This window comes from Anastrepha ludens, chromosome 3 (genome assembly GCF_028408465.1).
Source record: "Anastrepha ludens isolate Willacy chromosome 3, idAnaLude1.1, whole genome shotgun sequence".
NCBI lineage: Eukaryota > Metazoa > Arthropoda > Insecta > Diptera > Tephritidae > Anastrepha > Anastrepha ludens.
This window is the reverse complement of record NC_071499.1, coordinates 10956874-10976741: the sequence shown is the minus strand read 5'-3', so window position 1 is coordinate 10976741 and position 19868 is coordinate 10956874. Positions and strand designations below refer to the sequence as shown.

The window sequence follows — 19868 nt, the reverse complement described above, 5'->3', positions numbered from 1 at the left end:
AAGGGTTCTTGTAGTTCCACTTGCAGTTGAAATTTTGCCAATTAAATTTTGTCGCTCGATGTTATGAGCCTTAGATGTCGACTGAGTTTTGATAAATTCTGTTGATTCCTTAACAAAAGCTTGTCTGGTAAACATCTCTTACTTTTATGACACATTCCAACCGAGATGTCATGCTTTTGAACAGTTTTCTAATCGTAATAGATGAAATGTCGTTATACAAAGTAGTTTCGATTTTTTTCCTTAACGTTTTGATATGAGTCAGCTTCTGCTGGCGTATCTTTCTTCCTAAATTTTCTTTCAATTCCCAAAAGAGATTTATATTAGGTAGTCAGAATTTTCAAAAAATTGGATTTTTTTATTGTGCAATATTTTTTTTTCGAAAATCTGGGAAATATTTCCTGAGGCCGCCATATTGTTAATTTTGAAAAAATGATGATGATCAGCGCAAGGGACTTCTGGAGAAACGGGTTCCGCACAAGCCGCGGTAACTTTTACGATTATTATTGTATTATTTTTTTTTAAATTTTGCTAAAGACAAGCCAAAACAGGATTTATTAATGCTATGTTTTTGTTTTTGCAAAATAAAGCAATTAACTAGCAAAAAAATTATTGAAAATCATTTTGAATTATCATTGTTTCGGGCCTCTGACTACACTTTATCCCTTAAATTACCTTTAAAGAGGCAATTATTGTAGTTATCTCATTTCGCTAAAAGAAATTGGTTTAAATAAACAGAAATCGGTTAAAATAAAAAGAAATTGGTAAAATACTTGTTTTTTATAATTTGCATATACACATAATACTTCATATATTCTTCATGAAACAAAATTCTTCCAACCCCGTAACTTATTATTGCATACATAACTTATCTATTATATACAGTGACACTGATTTTCATTAAAGTCGTTTAAGTATCTTCGGAAATTAGCAGAAGCAAGCAGGCGAAGCATTGAGAACTGTATTTCATAGCGGGTATAGGTACTATGAGTAGGAGTGCCGTTATCTTAAAATCTTCTCTTTTATTTTAAACTCTTCCAAATATTCCTCTTCTTCTTGATTGGCGCGATAGCTGCTTAAGCAAATATTATCAGCATTTAATTGCAGATGAGCCGCAAATCCCCAAAATACTTTCGGTCTAAGCATCCAATAAATCTCAACTTTATAGCATTAAATAATTCAAAGGCTTAACAAAAATGATCTCACCAATTAATTTGAGTGGCAGGTGTGTCTGCCAACCGCACCATCACACAACCACACACATACATTTAAAAAATGTAGGTAAGCGCCATCAATCCTGCTTAACAACCCGTGAATGTTATTTAACCTTACAGTTTCCAGTTCCAACAGTCAGGAAATTCGCTTAATAATTGTTTTTGTTTTTGCAGCAGTCAAAAACAAGATTGGCATGGCTAATTGATTTGTTAGACTTATAGTGGAGTGAAGGCCATAAAATGGGGTTGAAAGCAATGGCACGATTCGATGAAGGTAACCAACAATGGTTGTGCTAAATATGGCTGGATGGAGGAGGAACACATAAATATATACAAGCGCAGAAAATTACTTCTATTGCATACATAAATACGATTTTTTGAACGCTCAATGTAGAATTTAAAATGATTTTCTGTACTTATATTTAACAAAAAGGGATCTCTTAAAGCTCTATTGTCTAATTGAAATGCCAAGCATACTTTTGGTATACTTTAACACACATGCACACACGTACATACTACCTATTTATAGGACTATTCACCCAATATACTGGTACAAGTATGGGCAACTCAACTGAAATTTTGTGTTTGGCAGCTGCTATGCGGAATTTTCGTAGAAATTTATTTAAAGCACAAAGGAAAGGTTAAGTTTCAAAGCCGAGACATTTCCCCAATTCTGTGCTTGTTTTGTTGGCAAACGAATGCATCACACAAAGATGGTAAACAAATTTTGACAAATTTATATTTGAAAAGGGTTGACTTAAATAGGTGGACGTTAATGAATGACCGCTGATTGGCTTTTGTGACTATGTGAAATGTAAAGGAGAAATGAAGGAATTGGTATTTTACTTTTTGCATTTTTTTTGAGGAATGTGGTACACATCACGGCACCGCAGCCGTATGGTTCTCAATGCCCAGATAAGGCACGCTTTGGTAAGCCAACCACGCAGATTGTCAATAAATTCATAGAAATCGTGGACCTGGGCTGGCGCGCAGGTACTCATGCTTTTGACCAGAAACTGAATAGTAGCCCAAAATTATGCTTCAATTTTTTTTTACTAATAATCATAAATTTGCTTTGTTAAATAAAATGATCTAATTTTTTTTTTTTTGTAAATTTTATTTAATAAAATAAGAAAAATAAATATTTCTTTTAGTAATTTTTATAAATAAACAAACGAAATAATTTTTCTTAGTAAATTTTATTTAATATAATAAGAAAAAATTTTTATAAATTAGTAGGAAAATTTTTTTTAATAAAATAAAAAAAACATGTTTTGACAAAACTATTTTTTTTTTATTAAAAAATAATGTTTTTTTATTAATATTCACCCTTTATTGAAAACAATTTTTTAGTAATTTTTTTTTAATAAAATAAAAAAAATAAAATATTTGTTTTAGTAATTTTCATTAATAGAGAAACAAAATAATTTTTTTTAGTAAGTTTTATTTAATATAATAAGAAAAATTTTTTTGTAAATTAGTAATTTTTTTTAATAAAATAAAATAAATTATTTTTTTTATTTAACAATTTTTTTAATAATATTCACCCTTTATTGAAATATATTGTTTTAGTAAATTTTATTTAGATATTTAACATAATAAGAAAATTTTTTTTGTAAATTAGTAAAATTTTTTTTAATAAAATAAAAAAAAACATTTTTATTAAATTATTATTATTTATTTTTATTAACATTCACCCTTTATTGAAAAATATTTTTTTAATAAATTTTATTTAATAAAAATTTTATTTTTTTAATAGAAATTTTTTTTATTAACAATCACCCTTTATTGAAAAATATTTTTTTTAATAAATTTTATTTAATAATTTTTTTTTTTATTTAATCAATTTTATTTAAAAAATAGATAATTAAGATTACCAGATTAGATGAAATTTTATTAAAAAAAATTATATTGACTGATGCAAATCTTTATTTTAATCTTTGCGCGCTCCATTGCTTTTTTTTGTTAATATTTTTTTTGTATACTGCAGCTGTTTAGTTTACAAGTGTCAACTGTGTCTGACCTACGACGTAATTTACAAAAATTATAAGTCTTCCAATAGGATGATTCAATTTTGCGTCACCTTGTATCATGAAGAAGGTCGATGTATGGGTGTCACACGAGGTGGAACCTTTTAGAAATAAATTACGTCTACGATTCTTTGACCTTAATCTGGGTCCCGGGACATCGGAACATTGAAGGTAACGAAAACGCAAATGAACTGGCAAGAGGGCGATCTGACATGAGTAACATACTTGCAGAATCGGTATTCATACCATTACAAAAATACCTCCGAATCGCGGATTGTAGATGGAAAGACCAGACGAAATGCAAAATTAACAGAATATTATGGCCTACCTACAACCTCAAGCAATCGTCGACATTAATAAGCATGAAACGACGGGGCGCCTGAAGACTGAAGTCTATCGGAGAACAAGCAGCCAAAATGAGTATCCCTCAAAACACTTATTTTCACAGTTGTAAACAACCGGAGAAAAAAATTATGATCTTTCATTTCCTCTGGGAATGCCCTGCCCAAGGAAAGGACAGAATGTTAACCTTGGAACCGCTGTTCGAGATCTCGAACAACTGTCTGACTTAGACGTCAACAACCTAATAAGGTTCTTAAACCGCACAGACTGGATATAATCAAGCCGTAAATAACTGGTAAACAAGTTGATAACGAGGATAAGGCAACAAAAAGGGGCGGAAGCGCTAGTTGGATTCTGGAAGAATCACCACTTTAACCAACCAACGATTATCTGCTGAAACTTAACAAAGTCGGTCCGTTTAACAAAAACCAAAACACGCCACATGCAAAAATAGCAACCGAAATAGATCGCGACAAAGTTGCGGTAATTCAGCTCAAACGATCGTAAGGCACTAATTAACGGCGAAGAAGATTTCCCTGGTTGATGGGATTGGAAGGCGGCTACCAGCTATGAGTTGCTTTCACTAGAGTTTTAATCTTAACAATTTACCAGATTAAAGCAGACGTCAGCCCACAAGCACTCAAAATTAGTTAATAAAATAAGGCTTGTGTTCTCTCAAGCAACGCCACGCTGTCCGAGTTCTTAATGACGCTCCAGAAGCGCCGAGAGTCCAAATGGAAGCTTATGTCATATCCGTTGCATAACATAAATTTTTCTCGATGGTTCGAAACTATCATCTGAAGATGTTTTTTTTTTCTTTCTTGTTCACTCCACTCGGGAGCATAGGGCCTCGACAGGATTCAGTCTTGCGTTGGTTTCGTTAATCTATTTTGTATTCTGGCAGGGTAGGTGATTAGCCTGTCGCTACCACTCCTAAATAGTGGGAATGCCTACCTGTCGTTGCTTAGGAACAACGCCTTCTAACTGTTTAGAGTGTCATCTGTGTCTTACATTTTTCTGGTAGAAAGATCGTACAATGCAATTAATGCGTACATTTTTTTGTGCGAGAAAAAGGATTGGAATGATGCAAGAATTTTGTTTTGTTTTAGAAACTAGAATAGTAGGTCAGTTTGGTCAGATGTGGCAACAAAATGGTGCGGAAGCGCTAATTGGATTCTGGAAGAATCACCACTTAAACCAACCAACCCAACCAGGTCAGTTTGGAAAAGTGCGAAAGTCCCATTCTTTACGTGGGATTCGAACCCACAACCTCTGGGATGACAAGCTAGTGCACTTACGCTAGGCTACCGAGTCCACTATCTAAAGAGGTTAATGAAAATCAAATAGTATTTTTTTTCTTTTTAACGACTTCTTCAAGCATGGAAATATCAAATTACGTTCAAATGGACAATGGATTACGGGTGTTAGGCTAGCTGCTTTCCAATTTGTGGTTTGCGTTTTGATGTTTTCCCACAACTAAAAATATCTCCATTTTTATACCCCCTTGAAATGGCAGTTTTTTTTTGTATAATGCACTTTTTCTTGGCAAAAATACTCCCGAAAGTTTGCCATTTCCTGCAGAGGGGCGACCGCTATTAGAAAAATTGTTTCCTTAATTTTAGTGTTTCACCGAGATTCCAACCTACGTTCTTTCTGTGGATTCCGAATGGTAGTCACGCAGCAACCCATTCGGCTATGGTGGCCGCTATTATAAATTCAATTAGTTTGACTGAAAAACCTTTGAAATCGATCAACGTATATTCACAAACAGGTAGAGCAACCACTTCGAGACACTTCACGAGTTTTCAGACGGAATGGTTTCAGAAGTTAGCTCGAGCTGCATAACTAAACATCTCAGGCACCACTTTCTTTATGAACCAGCGAAACGGCACTACATTAGAGTCTTTGGCCTTGGCATTAACTACCTAATGATCTTTCTGAAAGCATCCTTATTTCCTAATTCATAATTATCTCGTAGTGGCTGTTGAGCTTGGGCTTCACGAAAGATAAATATATTTAAGTCTACAGGATATATAGAAAGCACTAAAATGGATACCAGGATTTTTGCGACCCTGCGCTTGTTTTCATGTGCTGATGGTTTATTGAAGCAAGAAAAGTGCTGATATTTCTGGAGAAATACAATAGATGAAACGGAAGCATGCCCATAAGTTTGCAAAAAAATCTCAAAGTTATTGCGCAAGTAGAGGATATTTTAAAGTGGAAACTTTAATTGAATTTCGGTACAAAATAACTTGCAGGTATAAACCTGCGATTTTACATGTTAATTGTTTCAATAAAAAAAAAACCTGAATCTCATTTCTCACAGTTATAAATTCTTGGCAAAACCATGTTCAAGTAATAATTAATCTTTTTAATTTTTTAAGTAATTTTTACTCTTTTAGTAATTTTTAATCTTTCATTAGAGGTCTATTGAATTCAGTATGGTAAAAAGTACTTACATTGAAGAATATTTTGATAATCGTTGTCCAATGAGTACTTCATATTACAATCACAATCAAGCTTAAGTTACATGGCTTATCTTGCCCGCAAAACTCTACCCACGTTCTTGCCACTGCGCGCCATCGGAAGGAAGGGCAAAACAAGCTGAATTTGGGGATGTCGTGGCACTTTGTTTTTATAATTTTTTGTTGTTTAAAAATCATGATTCTTCACATCACAATATCCACCAAGATTCCCACTCAATATACGCAGACCAAGCAACTTCTAAATGTTATAATAAATATAATATATTTTCTGTACTAAAGTCACTCAAACATCAAAATTCATCAAAAATAAAGTACCGATTTTCGGAAGACGCCACCTTCTGTATTCTCTACATCGTTTCCTGCTACCAATATGCTTCAATCAGTTGTTTCTAACGAGCCAGTAAAGATTGATGAGTAAAATTGTATGGCGGTGATAAAAAAAATTAAAGAAAGCTCACCACAGGCATCAAATAAGTAGACTGCGCACCCGCCTCATTTTACCCACATCATTGTTGACAGTTATAACTTTGAAACTACCGGTGCGCTCCTCTTATACGAGTAAGTATGTATGTGCTGATGTCTTCATGGTATTTCGAATTTAAGCCGCATCCGAAAGGCTGAAAAGCCTATTTATGAAAAACTTTTTTACGGCAATTTAAGAAATTAAGTTCGAGTTTCACTGGCGAAACCATGTCGTGCGATAGGATTCAGTATATCAGATTTCACTCATAGATGGCTTTAGTTGCATTTACAGGTTTGCAGACGTAGTACAAATGTAAAACACATTTTGTTATTTGATAGTTAGCAATTCAGCTATCAATCAGTAAAAAAAGTGTGAGTGTAAAGTGACTACTAGAATATGAGTCTTAAATAAAAAGTTGTAAAAGATGTTTTAATAAAAAGTATATTTTGAGTATAGCAACGCAGCGCAATGCTATTTTTTTAGTTAAAAAAAAACAGTATGGCCTTGCCTTTCATGAAATTTTCCATAACCGAATTGCCTCACGAATTCCATCTTTGAGGTCTTGAATCGACCCTGGGCTGTTGGCGTAGACCTTCTCTTTCACATGGCCCCAAAGAAGAAAGTCACAAGGTGTTAAATCACAAGATCTCGATGGCCAATTGTGATCACCTCTTTGAAAGATAACACCGTCCGCCGTCTTGTTGAAAATAAACGCTGTTCAGATCGATACCATCGAATTCCGGCCATAAAAAATCATTAACCATCTCTCGATAGCGCAACCCATTCACCTGTAACACCTGTTATTGGAAAGCCCTTCATAAACAGAATAACGTTTAGAAATTACAACTAGTACAACGAAATAAAGATACTAACGAGCAATTTTTATTGAACGTATATATTAAAAAAGGAAAAACTAACTGCCTCAATATTCATAAATTCATTATATTCATAAATATTTAAGGTACAGCTGCTCTTGGGTGCCCATCTGGTCTAAAACAGTTTTCCGCTTAAGCCCCCGATGATGAGTATTTGGCTGGAGCAAAGCCAATGCTTCAGCGTTGACATGTGTACTTAAACGTTGTCTGTGATCCATGGCATACTTTTTCGCCACGTCAGTGACGAGCAGCATACCAAGATCACGATGGAGGTCGAGATTTCTAACATAGTATGGAGCATTGACGATGTTGCGCAACATTTTATTTCGGAATCGTTGAATAATAGTCATGCACGATTTCTAATTATTTAGTTTGATACGCCATTCTTTGGCCCATGTTGTAATAGAATTCACCGCTGATTGTAATTTCGTTGCTGTAGTCTCGATTAATTCTCCAACTGCTAAGCTGGCCGTGTCATCTGCAAAGGTTGCGGTAACGTCTTGCCCGTGGACCGGTAAGTCATGCGTATACTAGAGGTATAAGAAAGGGTCTAGGATATTTCCTTGAGGTACCCCATTGCCACACCAGCACGCAAAATTGCCCTTTTTGAGGCATAAAAAATCCATACAGGATTCACGGTAGTCATCAGCAAATGACTGATTGGGCAGGTGTTAACTGGAAAACCTTAATTGGGTCATTCTTCTTCTGCATATGTAAGCATCCACGCACCCCTTCTTCATGATTTTAATTTATTCTTATTTTAAGTGTTATTTTTTATTTTTATTACACCCTTAGTTAAAACGAGGCTGTTTTATATATTAAAATTACTTAACTTGCCGCGCAAATACCAGATAAGTATGCATTTTATATAGTTTATGTACAAGTCTCTTCAGTTCACAACTTTACTACTTTCATCCCCCTGTGCTTATGTAACAAGCGAACATAAAAAAATCCAAAATCTACGTGACAAAATCATCTTGGTTAAAGTTTCTATTATTCCAAACATGCCACTCAATGTACTAAACTTGCGTGTATATGGATTACAAGTATGTATGTATTTCTATGTGGATGTGTGTTGGTGAAATTACGTGCTTCTCGGAATTTACTTTGCACCTCCCACTCACTTCCAAATCAAACACTTCCATTTTACGACAGATTTATTTAATGAAGTATTTTGAATGCGACTAAGCACTAATTACTTCTGACATTTGGAAATATTACCGTCGGACATGCATACGAAAAGTGGAAAGAAAATTCGATATTAATTTAAACTGAAGGTTGAAATTTATATATCAAAGAAACCTCAGTTGGAAAAGTGAAATGCATTTGACCTGCTGTGCATGACATCCGAAATAAAGTTTTCGTTTTTCTACGCAAGTAACAGCCATGGAAGGATTTAGTCACTACAAATATTTGATTAGTGTATTTCAAGAAGTTGCTAAAAATTTATGTACGCATGTAGAAGTGTGATTGCGTTTATAGATTTATACGGTGAAGTAAAAATGTCTGACCATTTTCTGCACTAAAACTAACACTTTATAAGGCACTCATCATGCTCGTCCTACCGTATCATTAGTTCTGTACCAGCATTAACACCGATAATAATGTTCGACAATATCAGTTTAATTTCCTTGGGTAACTATTTTTCCTGTTTAATTCTATAATTTATTTATTTTTTCTCAACAATCAAATGCTTAAACCAATTTGGATGTATTGGATCCAACTATGGAGTTGCTCCAACACCAGCAACATACATCAAATCCAAAGGTTCCAAAATAAAGTCTTGCGGTCCGCTGCTAACGCGTCCTGGTATCTATCCATCAGTGACCTCAAACAGTTATGACTTCTGAAGCCTTTGAGACTCTATCCCGAAAAATGTCTTGTTTAAAAAGAAATTGTTCAGTATTTTCATTATATTTAGTTGAAACGTGTTTGAAATACGCAAGGAAATACTGAGAATTAAAAAATCGAACATATTAAGAAAAATTTTATTTGGGAAAAATTAAGAAAATAATCAAACTGAAATGCTGCCTGACTTCTGACGTTCTCAAGGATACCACATTTATGCAAATCAGATTCGAAAATTTTGTTACATCTTAGTTTTAGTATCACTTGCTAAAGACTTAGTTGATTTTCTTCTGTGAAAAAAATTTCCAAATTTTTTTAAGATTGAAAAAAAATTGTAGGAAATAACTTTTTGCCACATTCAACATGGAATGTCTCGATGCTTAAAAGTTATTGATTTTGTGGCTCAATTTCAAAACTAAACGATTTGTACGTCATGCGAGCTGCGAGCTTATCTTGGAAGGAAGGAGAGTAAAGAGTGAGAATCATAGTATAGTTTGTTATCCCAAGAAAAAAATTAATTAAAATTAAAGGTGCACAAGCACCTTAGTAAATATATCTTACCAGAGAAGGAAATAAATCTTAATAAAATTGGACAAATACCAAAATTGGTTGAAGAGAAATATTCAGAATCCATGAAGGCGCCACAATAGAAATGTTTTCATTATATTTATTTATTGAAGCTTTCTTGTAAAGGGTTTTCCAATAACAGGTGCTATCTATCGCCATCGAGAGATGATTAACGATTTTTTGTGGCCGGAATTGGATGGTATTGATCTGGACAACGTTTATTTTCAACAAGACGGCGCTACGTGCCACACAAGCAACGAAACCATTGATCTTTTACGGGAAAAGTTGCCGGACCGAGTTATCTCTTGAAGAGGTGATCACAATTGGCCACCCAGATCTTGTGATGTAATACCTTGTAACTACTTTCTTTGAGGCCACGTGAAAGAGAAGGTCTACGCCAACAGCCCAGGGTTGATTCAAGACCTCAAAAATGGACTTCGTGAGGCTATCGCGGACATAGGGCAGCCACTTTGAGGTTATGGAAAATTTCATGAAAAGGATCTTGTCCTATAAGCGTGGTCGTGGTGGTAATTTGCCTTATATTATTTTCCACTATTAACGGCATATCTCTATTAACAGCATACCTTTCTCTTTATAATGAAGTAAACATCCGATCACTTATATTAAAAAATATCATTTTTCTTAGAATACCAAAATAACATCTATTATTGGAAAACCATTTATAAGAAACTAACAGAAAGTTTACAAGTCTTATGTGCTTAATTATTATACTTCTTTGCCAGTGCTGCCAGTTCTTTGTTCAAATGAAATGCATATATATACGTGCATATATGATTATATTGGATGTGAATGTGATATGATGGAATGAGTGGAGGGAGCTAGAAAGAACGAGTTTCCAGTCTTCGAGTTTTCGTTGCCTCCGTTTCCTTAAGGGGACCCGGTGGTCTAGAAATTTCAATTTTTTATTTTTTCGATATTTCTAAAGATAGTATCTTAAGAATAAACTGTGAGATTTTCATGCTCAAACTCCCAGTATTATAGCTTCTACAGCCCATTAACTAGGTAGAGAGTGGTACGCGCGCTCCTGTACCTCCAACTTTAAACTCATTTATCTCGAAACGACTTTTTTCGGCACGTCGGGGATGAAAACAAAAAAACTATTAAAACGAATCACTTGAAATTTGGATATGTTCCTCACAACATGTATCGCTAACGTCGGAACTAGAATTATAATATAATTTTACTTAAATAATTTCCTATTTTTTTAACTAAAACACTAGTGGAAAAAACCCGATTTTACGAACTTTTTTTTCAAAAGTGCGCCATTTGGTCAATTTTACATTTTTTCGATTTATTCTAGTTCGGACTATAACTGCACTCTTTCTGATTAAGAATCTTTTTGAATTTTGTATTTCAGATGAGTAGAAGTCTCGAAATCATCTACGCCGTCCGGGTTCGATTTTTCGAGAGGGTCATCTTCAGCGGCATTTTTATAATAATAAATATTGTTTGAAAAGAAAAAAAAAATTTTTTTTGTATGCTCAATAAACGTACTAATAAGCTCAAAAAGTTGAAACATCGTTTTTTTAGTTTTTAGTGGCAAAAAAAAAATCGGGAAAATAGTTGAAATTTTCGTGCTCTAGACCACCGGGTACCCTTAAAGCTTCCGTTATTGCTCACGACAATTGCGTGCGAATTTTATTTTTTTTTTTTTGACTTAATGGAATTGGATGGAGGAAGCCGAAAAGTCTGCCTTGAAGCTTCTTTTACCTCTCTGGACGATGAGGCGGTACTGAAAGCTAGAATGGCCGAGATTCCGTCGCCTTCGTGAACGATGAGCTAATTAATATAGAGCAGACTTAAACACATCTTTTTTTCTCAATGCTGTGTGACCATCATTTACCAATAGATTTCGGGCTAGTTTATAGACCATCTCTATTCTAGCTTCTTTAGGTATTTTTTGCTCAGACGCACTATATCATCGACTGCACGAGTTATGCAAATATCTCTGTAAATGTTGCCGTTCTTCATAATCGTATGCCATGGAGCTCTCGTAACTATCCGCAAAACTTTAGATTGTACTCTCTGCTAATGCTAAATCCCCTTTTAATAATAATAGTAATATACGATCATGTAAGTAACCTCAAATGAAGCTAAAATTTTGTGCATCTTTTATTTTATTGGTGTGTACTTTTTTGCACGTAATAGCAGTAGACTTCATTGGAACAAGAATTTGAATTAATATGTATATTTTATTTCAATAATGACATTTTTTTTGTCAAATTCAGTAGTTTAACCACTTTTCCCCCATTTAAATCAAACAACACCTTAAGCAACTATTGGCATCACGGCATTCTGATGACAAGAAAATTTGCATATTCCTTTACACCTCCACCCACCATCTGCACACCCCACAAACTGTTGCTTGCCTAGCTATCAATTACTAAAACATACATCACTTAACTCTTTCCACAAGTCTCTTAAATTATTACGATCTCGATTACTCATCAACTTCCCCGAGGGTTAACTTCTTTGCAAAAAGATTTTGCGGCTTGGTGTCACAAACTGCTTATTTATGTATTTATATCTGTATGTTTGCACTATCACATACATACATCGGTATGTATTCACTTAAATGTATTGTATATGTAGCGACAAAATGCCACAAGCAACGCCTTGGGGTGATATTTACGCCTTAAGCTCTTCTACAACATAAAAAATGCAAGGAAATGAAGCAAAGGAAAAAACTCGATTCCCTCACTTGCTTCGTTAGTTTTATATTTTTTAGTGACTTACTCTGCAAACATGTCAGTTGGTTTTGTTTTTATTTTCATATTCGACTTGATTGCATAATTCAGAAGTTTGCCAAACTCAATATTTTATTACAATATGACTTTCAATAAAAATTAGTTCAGGGGCAGCTAAGTTTGATGGATTGAGTAGAAAGTTGTGCAGCTCAAAACCCAAAGGAGTTTTATAAAAATTGTATGTTAATGTATATTAGGGTGCATCATGAAAAATGTAGTAGTTTTTTCATCGGAACTATGAAGCTTATTGAATTCTAAGACTTCTGCCAAAATATTTCGGAAAAATATTAAAATTTACGTGAGCTCAACTGATTTGAAAATACCTTCAAAAATCAAGTTTTTATGAACAAAATCAGTTAAAAGTTTTTTTTTTTTCAAAAAGTCACTAAAGCTGGTGGGGTCCCTATACTTACAAGGCTGGGCTAAAAATTTAGAAAACTTTTCGTAATCGGTCCAGCTCACGTAAATTCTCATAGTTTTTAACCCTTTAACTATTTAATTTTGTTTCGACAAACTTTCTTTTTATCTGCTTAATTATTTTCCAGTGCAGATGAAGACTTCTGCTAAAATTTTTTTTAATGAAAATACAACTTTATTCTGAAAAAATGGGTACACGTGAATCATTGAAAGTATTGCGCATCGCTGGCTACTACTTTTTCCCCCATCTTTCTGGTAGATCTCGTATACCGTCGCGGTAAAACTGTTCAACTTTTGAGGCTCTCCACAGATCAAGCCATTTTTTGATGTCGTCATACGAATGGAACTGCTGGTCAGCTAGACTATGTGCCATCGAACGAAACAGGCGATAGTCGGACGGCGCAATACTTTGAGAATATGGCGGGTGGGGTAGGATTTCCCATTTCAGTGTTTCCAGGTAGGACTTAACCCACTTTTTCATGCCTCTTCGCGTATTGCGGACGCTTCTCGTGCATCAATTGAAGTTGATACCGATCACCAGTGATTGTTTCGCTTGGTTTTAACAGTTCATAATAAATAAAACCAACCTGGTCTCACCCAATACATAGCATAACCTTCGCAGCGTGAATATTCGGCCGAGGCGACAAAGTAAAAGCATAACTGGGCAGTCCCCATGACTTTCTTTTCTTTTGATTGCTGTAATGAATCCATTTTTCATCACCCGTCACAATGCGATGAGGAAAATCCTTCCTTTTTCGCCGCTGGAGCAGTTGTTCACAGGCGCAAAAACGACGTTCAGAATCCCTTGGTTTTAACTCATAAGAAAGCCAAGTTCCCTGTTTCTGAATCATTCCCAAAACATGCAATCGCTTGGAAATGGATTGGCGGGTAACTCCTAGTACTGAAGGCAGCGCTTCTTACGTTTAACACTTTTTTTACCTACTTAATTACAATATTTTCCAGCAAAGACGAGTATACTTGGCATAAACAGAGTGAAATATTTCTGCCTGTAAAAGTAGGTAATTATGACTAAAACTCAAACGTTGCGTGTTGGTTTTTTTAGAAAATATATACTTTTATTCAAAATATATTTCACTGAGAGAAAATATATGAGAATAAGATAAATCTGAGGCATTCAAGGAACGAAAAGAAGAAGCCATAAAAGGGATCAAGGCAATAAAAGAATTGTCATTATTTTTCTGTTTCAGCACATATCTTCATATCTACCACAATAATTCATCTGGTAGAGATAATTGAAACTATGTATTTCCAAATTTTATTCCTCAAAGGTATAAAAGAACTTTTCCTGTGAATAAAATCCACAAAACTCTCAGCTATGCAATCTCACAATCAACTGAGAAATGCGTACGAAATGCTTTGCTGTTTGAAAAAATAGATTTGTAACGGTACTTCCCTAGAATTTGTTATTTCCGCTTAATGCAAGCTATTATATATTACAATATAAAAGGTTGACAGATTATTGAAAATTCTAAAATTCAAATTTTGTTAAGGGGTTAGGTGTAGTTACAATTTTCAAAGAATTAGATTTTTTTTTTTGTACTTTGATAAAGTGTAATATCTTAAAAATATTGTGTGAAAATTTGAAGTGAATGCGACAAATAATTTTCGAGTTATTCAAATATTAACAAAGTTCTTCTCAAAACTATGTTTTTTGGACTGATGATAACCATATTTATATAGTATATTTCAGTGCAACCCCTTTATATTCCTTGTGCCTGGTCGAAGGATTTTTTTTTTAATTTCGATTTTTTTATACAATTGTTGGTTTTTTTCTCGAAGATCTGAAAAATAATTCCTGAGGTCACCATATTGCTAATTACAAAAAGGAAGCTTCGATCAGGCACAAGATTATCCATTAATAAAACTAATTTCTCTTGTCCGATTGATTTTAGATGAATCTCCAAGGACTTGTGATGATCACCGTAAGGGACTTCTGGAGAAATGGGCTCCAAACAAACAGCGATAACTTTTACAAGTATTAGCTTTTTTTTAGTCAAGTCGAAACATTATGTATTAATGCTATGTTTTTATTTTTGTAAAATAAAGCAATTGTCTAGCAAAAAAAAATTAATGAATATCATCATGTTTTTGGGCCTCTGACTACCTGTAACCCCCTAAAAGATCTTTATTTGCCCTTTTCCAGTGAAAAAATTACAGTTTTTTCGTTGAATAATAACACAAGTGCGATTTTTTGTCTTCACGATGATTTTTTTAATTTACCGACGAGAGAAAAAATATTCGTTTCGCTCTGACGAGTATACCCGGCAGTTCAATGGTTAAATATTATATTTGGCGCAAGTTTTAAAATAAGAAATAATAGATTTTATGATTGCGATGCAGAAAAGGTTCGAGTTTTTAGTTTTTAATTTTTTTTTATTTATTTTATTTTTTTAATTTTTTATTTTTATTTTATTTTTTTATTTGTATGGAAAGTGATGCACCCTAATTTATGCGTGTAAAGCCTCTGGTGTATTTGAAGCTTCAACATTCTATTGACAAAGGGGAGAAATAAAAGGTGTGAATATATAATAACCAAAAAGTGTCCGATAAAGTTCTGTTATGTTATGCAAGTTATTTATGTGTTTTTGTTACGCATATTCAAATACGAGTTAGAAAACTGAAAGGGGCCACCGATTTTGATGGTCATTTTGTTTCAACGCCATCCATTATTTAAGCGCTGCTAAAAAGTCACTACAGAAAATTTTAAAACTCCTTTATGAGCGATTTAGGGTGGATTTTAGGGACTCTCTCTAGCAAAGGTAAGATGATTTGGCAAGCAAGCTCATGCGATTTGAGCTCGGTTGGCTTGAATTTGTGCAGCTTTCTGATGCCGCAGGTTTGTGTCGATGAACCGAAAATGATCAATGCTCTCAAAGTTAACATAAATCAGGTTCATAGCCAGCAAGAACTGGTCTGAACTGTGTAAAGAAATCATTCATCAGCCGAAGCAAAAGAGGTAATGGCCGCTTAATCAGAGGCATAGCAATGTAAAAATTAATTGAGAAATTATACGCTTCTCTTCTCTCCTTTCATTAACGCTGAAGCAGTAGTCCGATATATAACACATACAGATGCTGACGGTCTTTCAACTCTTTTGTTCAAGAATTATCCAGCCTTGATAATTCCTCTTAAAGGGCACTTTTTTAAATGCATGGAAATTTACAACCATCAGACCATTTTTTAAAAGCAGCAGAAAAAATTATGTTCGCAGTTATGGGCCAAGCTACCAGGCATCGCTAATCTTTTCGAGTGCATTGTAAAACATAAAATTTATATTGCAGTTAAGTCTTTGCTTAACGCAAATCGGCATGGTTTTATAACTGGCCGCTCTACAGCTCTAATCTTGCTGTTTTTCTGTATGTTATCTTTTTCCAAAGGACTCAAAGTTGTCACATTAGGTTCTATTAACCTCGACTAACAGCAGTTATGAGACTCGTGACTAATTCTGGTGGCGTACAGGTAAGAACTAACATTCAATCATGACCCAGGCTTGTGATGTTTTTGTTTTGATCCGACTATCTGACCTCGGCTCGAGATATTTACGTTTGGCTCGACGATCTATTCACGAGCCTGGCTCATCGTATTCATAAAATTTTCATCACAAGTCAGACTCGTTAAAGCACGGCAACGGGTTAAACAAGTTAGCTTTCACTTCACTTTTCTACTTGCACTTCATATTTGACGGACAGATAGTGCGCGGTAAAAATTGATTGAGTTTTATCCAACCAATTTGTTGCTACTTCAGGCGTCCCTCAATGGAACATCTTAGGGCCACTTATTTTTATGGTTTTCATCAATGGCATAAGCAAATAATATACTTGCTCTAATTTCATGCTCTTCGTGGATGATTTAAGAACTCCCTCATCTGTTAAGGACTCAGTGGATGCTCAGATTGAACGATCTTCATCAATGGCGCATGAAGCCGTGTCTGTCTTTGAATACTAAAAAGGGTCTTAATTTAACATTTCTGAGGCGTTAATACATTTCTAACACATTCTACGCCATTTTTAATAACGCACTACAAAGCGTGACTGAGTTTAAGTATCTTGGAGTTTTATTCGATAAGAAATTTCAGTGGTCACATTAATTTTATTCTTTGAAATTCGAATTCGTTTCTAGGCTTCATTTGTTGCAATACATCTGAATTTTCTGATCCGCATACCTCTAAACTGCCGTTTTCGGCTCTTGATGGTGCTCACTTAGAGTAGTCTGGTACTGTATGTGGAGACCTTCCGCCCAACTTTCGATAAATAGAATTGAGCGTATTCAAAAAATATTTCTTTAGCAGCCATTACATTCCCTACGATTTGAGTCCCCTGTTCCATCCTATAATTCTCGGCTAAAGCTAATTAATTTAGAATCTATAGAAATCAGAAGAATAGTCCTTTCCATTTCGTTTCTTTTCAGTGCTATTAATGGCATCGCTCACTGTCCAGTTCTACTTGAGCGGATAAGCTTTAATTTTCCACAAAAAAGTCTTCGCAATGTTTACCCTATTTACGGACAAAACTGTAAGACTAAATTTGGGAGTAATGCGCCCACTCCCATATGGCTATTAATTCTTCATATGACTTAATTCTCACAAGTTTCTCTTGACTAGGATTTTTTATCAGCAAAATCAATCAACACCGACAGTAACAAGTGATAAACACTTGTTGCCAGTTCCGCAGCTTCAGACGAGTTACTACCTGTATACGTGTGGCCTAGACTGGTGATTCATCATCACGCACAATTATTTTACTAGTGGCCAGTCCATGACCTGTGCGACAAGTAAATAGAATAATGTGGCCAGAATGTAACATGGGCTGAACAAACCGACTGTTGAAATTGAACAGGAAGGACATGAGAAACATTCATGGGGGCCTAACAGGGCATTGCCTATAACGATGATTTCAGAAGCTGTAACGACATTGAAGAAAAAGAGGCTATAGAAGACTTTCTATGCTAGATCATGGCTCTGAATAGAAGAAGGTTTAATATTTTAGGAAGAAGTTCCTTGAATAACTTGGCATAAGCAGCCAATTTAAAAATAACAAGCCTTGTGAGATATATTAAAGCCACAGGTTGGTTCAATGAGGACAATGTAGAGTGAGGAGGGGGGACAGCCCTGGTGGTATCACAATGGGCCTACAGCAGGCCTAAGCGTGTCAATTGACATTCACTACGCCTACTTACCTACCTACTAGTGGCCAAAGTTAGACGTTTTTGAGAATTTGCTTCTTTCCTTCCCGAAATGGAGTACAAAATTGCGCATGATTTGCTCTTACACCGGCAGAACTATGTACACTATTCTCGTTTTCCGCCGGCTGTATTACACTTTGAGCTTTATCGAAAAAAGCAATCTAATACAGGGTGGGCCATATAGCGTTTGCTTTTTGAAATGAAATGTCAAATGTGTTCATAATTTACTTAAGGGTTTGACATTTTCGAAATGGGACGCTATATGATGAAAGAACTGAAACCCAATGACCATCCAATGCGTTTTCGGTTCTCTCAATGGGCAGAAAATCGTTTGATCGAAGATGAGCATTTTTACCAAAAACACATCTTTTCTGATGAAGCTCATTTTCACATCGGTGGCTACGTCAATAAGCAAAATTGTCGGATTTGGGGCTCAGAAAATCCACACGCTACTGTAGAGAAGCAAATGCATCCACAACGAGTCACTGTTTGGTGCGGTTTTTGGTCTGGCGGCATCATCGGGCCATTTTTTTCGAAATGCTCAACGAGTTTTTTTTTTCAAAAATTGAAGAGGATGACATTTGGTTTCAACAGGTCGGTGCAACTTGTCACACTGCCAAAGTTACACTCGAACTTTGGCCACCGTTTTTGAAAACCGCATAATCAGCCGAAATTCTGATATCAATTGGCCGCCTCGGAGCTGTGATTTAAGCCCGTTGGACTATTTTTTGTGGGGAGCCGTTAAGGACAAATGCTATGCGAATCATCCAGAGACGATTGATGCTTTAAAACTCGAACTCGAAATTGTCATTCATGAAATTGGAGCCCAAACAATCGAAAATGTGCTTAAAAATTGGGTGGGCGAATGGCCTACTGTAAATCCAGTTGTGGCAGTCATTTGAACGATATTATTTTCCATTCATAAATGACAATATTCAATCTTCAAAATAAAAAAAAAAGTTTGAAAAAATATTGATTAGTTTTTTTTATAACCGATACGAAAAGCAAATTTTACTTGGTCCACCCTATATATCACATTTTTTCTACTCCAGAATATAAATTTAACGTGCGCTGCAACAACACTAAGTCAAGTAAATAAAAAACTGCGTCAGAAAATCTTTCTATAGGAAATATTACCTTTCCAGCACCACCTAGTATAACCCACAATCGCACTTACATATACACATAACGTAAGACGAAGGTTTCTAAAGTTATCTAAAAATTTGATTGATTTTTAGTTGACTCTACATAAATTTATTATCGAAATTTTCTTCTAACATCGCGGCATCAGGAAAGATCTCGAAAGATTAATATGAAGTATACTATTTTTGTTATTTTGAGGAGGATTAGCGCTACGTCTTGAAAGATCTATTGTACCCCTTTCATAGATTCAGAGTATTTCTCCGAGCCTAACTTCCTCAAGCAATTTTAGTATTTGTCCTCTTTCATTGAGTTTTATTTCCGCCACTGGTAAAATATGTTTACCCAGGTGTTTGTTCCGCTTAGATATCAGTGCTGGGCATATTTTTAGCGGTTTCGTCTTCCTTCCTACGGAATCTGAATAAAGTTAAATTGCAATCCTCATTTTCGTTCTTTCATTCATTTATTCATAGCCACGGCAAACTCAGTTGGAGTATATTCTCAAGTTAGTGAGTTGAT

At 34.8% G+C, this 19868-nt stretch overlaps 1 protein-coding gene across 1 annotated transcript in view; it reads right to left on the bottom strand.

Annotated features, from left to right (window-relative positions):
* LOC128857019 (frequenin-1) overlaps positions 1–19868 on the bottom strand; it is a 151959-nt gene that overhangs the window by 73004 nt on the left and 59087 nt on the right. The gene's annotated exons all lie outside the window — the stretch shown is intronic.